Source organism: Saccopteryx bilineata, chromosome 3, assembly GCF_036850765.1.
Source record: "Saccopteryx bilineata isolate mSacBil1 chromosome 3, mSacBil1_pri_phased_curated, whole genome shotgun sequence".
In the NCBI taxonomy this organism is placed as follows: Eukaryota; Metazoa; Chordata; class Mammalia; order Chiroptera; family Emballonuridae; genus Saccopteryx; species Saccopteryx bilineata.
Genome location: NC_089492.1, coordinates 41,730,955 through 41,737,134, shown reverse-complemented (window position 1 = coordinate 41,737,134; position 6,180 = coordinate 41,730,955). Strand labels below are relative to the sequence as shown.

The 6,180-nt window shown below is 44.0% G+C and overlaps 1 protein-coding gene across 2 annotated transcripts in view; it reads left to right on the top strand.

Annotated features, from left to right (window-relative positions):
• The first annotated feature begins 2,975 nt into the window (after positions 1–2,975).
• Positions 2,976–6,180, top strand: part of PLEKHF2 (pleckstrin homology and FYVE domain containing 2) — a 30,787-nt gene continuing 27,582 nt past the window's right edge. For both annotated transcript variants that reach the window (XM_066266015.1, XM_066266016.1), the window contains exon 1: positions 2,976–3,314. The gene's annotated coding sequence lies outside the window, so the exon portion shown is untranslated. The remainder of the gene's footprint in view (positions 3,315–6,180) is intronic.

Sequence of the window (6,180 nt, the reverse complement as noted above, 5' to 3'; positions counted from 1 at the left end):
AGGAGTGACACAATTGTGTGTGGTCCTATATGATGGGACAGAGAGGGGAGTGTTTTGGTGTTCGATCCTACAATATTTTGAAGGCAAAGGGATTAGATGCAGAGATGGGAAAGCGGATGAGATAGTGATGACTCATAAGGTTTGTGGATAGCAGTGGCATTTCACTAAGATGTGCAAGACTGGGAAAAGACCAGGGTCTATGGGTGGGGAAGACAAAGAAATCAGGAGGTATTAAAATCCAGGTATTTAACATTCCCTTGCACACTCTGTTTTCAACTAAAAGTTAAGCAAACTTCTCTCTTTTCTAAAATCAGTATCCTTCAGCCTGACCAGGTGGTGACGCAGTGGATAGAGCGTCAAACTGGGATGCGGAGGACCCAGGTTCGAGACCCCGAAGTCACCAGCTTGAGCGTGGGCTCATGTGATTTGAGCAAAGCTCACCAGCTTGGACCCAAGGTCGCTGGCTTGAGTAAGGGGTTACTCGGTCTGCTGTAGCCCTCTGGTCAAGGCACATATGAGAAAGCAATCAAGTGCCACAATGAAAAACTGATGATTGATGCTTCTCATCTTTTTCCATTCCTGTCTGTCTGTCCTTATCTATCCCTCTGACTCTCACTCTGTCTCTGTTAAAAATAAAAAAATTAAAAAAAATAAAATCAGTATCCTTCATATGCTTACCCATTAGAATCAAGGACAATAACAAGGTTTTTGCCTTCTAGACTTTTATAATTGGGTTAATTTAAACTCAAATTTTACTAATATTTGCAAGTTTCTCTATGTTTTAGGCACTCTGCCAGAGGCTTACATACCTACCGTTTCTCATTTCCTTCGTTCAGCCATCCATGAGGTATTTTCCATATTTATCTTCTTTTTTCAGAGAAGATGTGAAGCTCAGAGAGAGATCTATGGCTTGATATGAACAGTTGCTCTTACTGCCTGAGTCCCTTGTTGTTTTTTTTTCAGGCTTGCCAGTGCTATACAGTAGAACTTTCTGCAATGATGAAAATATTTTAGATCTTCACTGCTCAACAGTCATGTGCTTTTTAAGTACTTGAAATGTGGTCAGTGTGACTGAAGAACTGAATTTTTAATTCAAATAACTACATGTGGTTAGTGGCAACTGTATTTGCAGCATGCTCTAAATCAATGGTCTCCAAATAGGGGTCCACACAGCCCAGGGAGGGTACAGAATATTCAGACAGCAGAAAGAAAACACACACACACACACACACACACACACACTTTAAATCATTATTACTGATTTTTTTCTGTATGTTTTATAATGTACCTATTAGATATATAGTATATAACTATTATATATTGTATATAGTGATTTTTATTTAACACATAGCAGTTGCCACTTTGCTTTGCAAATATTACCTCATTTAATCTTCATAATGACATTTTTGGGTAGAGACTTTTATTATCCTCAAACTAAAGCAATATTTGAATGTGTTTAAGGACATAGGCAGTTGATGGCAAAGCCAAGATTTGAGTACATTTTAATTTCTAAGTCCATGCTCTTTAGGATAAACTAGATAAGTACACTGGACAGGGGGAAGGCGGCAAACATTTTTACTGATGGGTGACCAAAAATCTTTGGTGACTAATTGTACTAGACATTAACAACCAATGAGATACAGCAATTCCTAATCTCAAATTTTAAAGGTACTTTGGAGATGAAGATCAAGTCCATCTTTTTCTACTGACAGATGTTGCTCTGCATATATATGGGTATGAGGATGCATGAAAGTGGGGTAGGTTACGGTTGAGCCAAGTCATCAGTACTCATCTGCAGAGACAACTATAAGGCATGTAAAGATTTGTGTGATCGTGATCCTATAAGTTTCCCCATTAAAACAAAAAGTTTATCCCTTCCATTTTTGTTCTAGTTACTAATTAATATATATATGTATGTATGTGTGTGTGTGTGTGTGTGTATATATATATATATATATATATATGCTTGTATTTGAGGCATTGAAGTTCGGAAGGGTGGGGGGACCAAAGACCTGGAGGAGGCAGAATCCCAGACCCAAGGGCAGGTGGAAAGAACGAACGCACATAGGAACTAAGAGTTTCCTTGGTGGGTGCCGAGTTCAGTGCGCTTTCGTTGCTGGCGGTTCTAATTAAAGTGTAATCAAACAAAGGTAAAAGATCCCTGAAAGAGATCAACGAGGAAGATGAATGTACCCAAATCTAATTTCCACATACACACTTTGTTTGAAGTGAGTATGCCGTCTTCTTTCTCCAATTCCTTGTCTATTCTAGAAATCCCCAGCAGCTCTCCAAGCACCCACCAGCGCGCTAGCCTTACACACTTATCGTTGGAGTTTCCAGGTAAGTGAAGTACTAGATGAGGTTTTGCGTCATCAGAAAAAAGTTTAGGAAAGACTAGAGATCTAAGGCAGGGAATAAAGCCACTCACTAAAAAAAGAAAAAAAAAAAAAAAGCGGGGACGGTGGGTGGGTGGGCTGTGCAGAGTACGTGAGGTATGGCTCGCTCGGTTTCAAGCGCTAGGAATTTTAGAGAAAGCAATGTAAGATGTGCCTAGCAGGACGGCCCTGCTAAGTGGGAGTAGCAAATTTCCGCCCAGCAGCCTTTGGGCATCTAAATTCAAAGCCTTTTTTTCCCGGCTGCAGAAGGTTCTTGAGCTGCTGAGGAAGGCTGTTTGGTGGTGGGAGAGAGGGGGCCCAACCTTCCTTCTATTCTCCCAGTCTACCTAAGAACTTCGGAGAGAGATGAACAATTCTTTTCAAAAGCTTGAGGGAGCTAAGGCAGGCAGGGAAGGTAAACTATTCCACAAACACTCAAACTACTCCCGAGACCGCACCCCACTCTCGGCGGAGGAACCAATCCCAAGACTGGCTGGCCGGGTGGGTGTGGCCTCCGAGGTGGCCCCGCCCCCTAGAGCGCGGCGCGCGGCGTGCGGCGTGCGGGGCTGCATGGGCGGGGCGAGGGAACCAGCAGGAAAGGGCGGGGAGCGAGCGGTGTGGCTGGCTGTGCTTGTGCCCGCGCGCTCGCGCGCTCGCGCATGGCATGTGGGCGGTGGCGCGCCCGTGCGCGCGTAGAGGAGGGGCCGGCTCCAGCGCGGTAGTAGGGTTCGACCAGGGGGGTGGGGGAGTCACCTGAGAGAGGCTACGCCCGTCGCCCGGCCGCTTGCCCGCCGCGTCTGGATCGCGCCGGCTCCGCGGGGCGGCTGGCCGCACACCCTGGGAGGCCGGCGCGGCGAAGCGGGTAGAGTCCGCGCCCCACTCCTGGGACAAGGAGGAGTCGGACCTTGGCCGTCGCCGCCGCTGCCTGTGCCCGGCCGGGTAGGTGAAGGCTGGTTGATTGTCCGCCGGCCCCTGGCGGGCCGGGAGAGGAGAAGCGAAACTTTCCGGCGCTTCTCCTCTCGCGGTCCCCGGGCTGCTTGCGGCGCGGGGGGGTGTTGTCGTCGCGGGCGGCGGCGGCCGACGCCATGTTGGGGTCTGTGATAAACGGGGCGCTCCCGGGCGGCTCCCTGCGCGCTGGCCGGCCCGCGGCGCTCGGAGCGGACGCGCAGCCTGCGGGACGCTGTCGCTGCCGTCGGCGGGCTCCAGAGCCGCCCGGAGGGTCCGCGTCGGTGCGGGTCCGGTCCGCGGGTCCACGGGTCCACGGGGCGGCGGTCGGGCGGACGCACTAAGGGGGCCCAGAGGTCCGGCTGAAAGTTGTGGGACTAGAGGACCAGAGTCCCTGTCGTGTCCAGGGCGTCTTAGGGCTCCAACATGTTTCTGTCCAGAAGTTTGCAGAGTTTGGGCATCAGAGACGTTGTAACTTCAACAGCGTATCTTCAGTGACTTGGGGCAAAAAAAATGGCACCGCAGGATTTTCTGTGATAGAAGCGATGGCCCTTACACATGATTTATTTGGAATCTAAAAATTTTGTGGGTTTGTTTTTTTTTGCCGAGTTCATGTTTCCTTTTTAAAATTTTATTGAAGGCCGGCAGCTTGCTGTTCATGTTGCTTGAATATAGCCTGTGTCCTCTTGGTCCATGATAGCAATAGCTTGTGTACGGCAGAAATTAGTGGTATTAAGGTAGCAGATAACTAAACCCTGCTTAGTATTCATAGATTCACAAAATATGTAAGTTGATAAATGCCTTCTTGGGTTTCCGTACAGGACTGAAGAACGTCATTAAAGAATGATTTAGACAGGAACTTTGACTGAGAGACTTAAAGGCACGTGTTCTCTTAAGAACCAGGTGAAGTGATGATCCTGATATAGCGAAGTTTTTTTCCTTTCTGGTTCCTTAAAGGTGCATGCCTGCCATGTTTTGAGCATTTACCTTTTTCTGTACTCGGGTAGCTTATGGGGTCCTTAGGTTAATTCAGTATTAACGAAGGCTTCTATTTTTAATCTCTTCGGGTCCTGACAGCACTGGAGGTGAATGGTATTAAGTTACGTATTTGGAAAGCACACATAATCGCATCAGTAAAACTAGTGTACTAACCAAGGCCTCAAACGACATTCAGCTTCAATTACTCCAGTAAATATGACTTGCTATTTTTTAATAAAGGCTTTAAAATTCTGTTAAATTAACTGACAAGACATTTCAACACATGTATGATAAACCCTAAAATGTATCTTGAAGAATTTATCTTAATTTATAGGTAAAAATACAGCTTATGTTCAGATTTGGTTGCTGATTTTCTTATTTCTTAAAAAAATTCGTTTTTGTTTTGCTTCGCTGTCAAGTAAGTGCCGTTATACATACTTGTTTTTATGGATGAAGAATTACCTAGAAATGAGGTGACAACTAACTGCACAAATCTAGCAGCCATTCTGGGGTTTAACTCAGGTCTTATGGCTCTGAAGTCCTCTCATTTTTCTTATAGTATCATTTTATAATAGTGATCTGTTACAAAGGTGTTTGTAACATCTCTGTCCACTTTTTCCTGTGCCTTGCTGCTCATTCTAATTTTAATTTAGTTTCTCAATATGAATACTTAATTTCAAGAGAGCTGATATACAAGGGTTCTTGTACTGAAAATTTTCCTCCTGAAAATGCTTAAGCCTCTATATTATTTAAAGCCTTTTTTGCCCTGTTCTTAACCACAATCCCTCTCTATCTACAAGAATAATTCACTTATCCTATTGCATCTCAGTAAATATTCATTGACCTGTCATGGTACCTCCTTGACAGCAGGCTTTGCAGGTCTGATTTGCCTCTCCAAACCCAGTGTGCAGAGAACATTAGCAGATGCTCATGGAAGGCTTGAGCAGATGAGTACACATATGTTTCTTGTAAATATACTTCATGAATTTCTTACTAGAGTTCAGTTTCCACGGCATAGTAGTTAAATATTCTCTAATGCCTTTATTTATTTATTTTTTTGAGGATATACATTGGTAACTCAAATTTTGGCCTGGAGATACAGGACTTGAATGTTAAGGAAATTTCCAAGTAGATGATGGACTGAAATATACACTATATAATCAGCAAAGAAGAGCCATGGGTCAACAAAAGGATAATAATCATAGTATTAAAGTGTGATTGCATTTATTTGCACAGGATGGAAATAGAGTTAATGCCTAAACGTTTTGAGTTATGTTTATACATTTAAGCTCTTTGATGGAGCAGAGGTCATTTTTCTGCCAGTTAGTGTTTTCTAAGAATTGTCTTAGGATTTTGATTTAGAATGCCTTGCTTAGTGGAAAGCATGTACAAATTACTTTTCTGTTTATAAATTTTCTTTGAGAACTAGCTTTGTACACCAGCTGCATGTTTAATAGCAACATGAATGTACATGTTGGCTGAACCCAATGAAATGTGCTTAATAGATATGCTTTTAGAAGGCTATTTTATAAGTTGCAAGAGCCCTGTATTCTGTAATAAAACTGCTGTAGAATTTGAGGTTAATTCTCTGCCCCCCACCCGTGATAACTTTCTCTCCAGTGAATCCATAAACTACAAATTGGTGTGCTGCTCAATTTGGTACGTCCTGGGAAGAAAATACAATAGAAGACATTCAGGTCGTTCCTGTGTGAGTGCTAGAGAAAGCAAGTTACATATAGGACTGGAACAAAAAAGCAAACCTGAATCCTACCTCGCTCTGCTCCTTACTAGCTTGTGACTCATGGACAAGTCCCTTCACTTCTCTAAGCTTTACTGGTTTTGTTTGTGAAATGTACAAAGAAATATCTGCCTCACAGTGTTG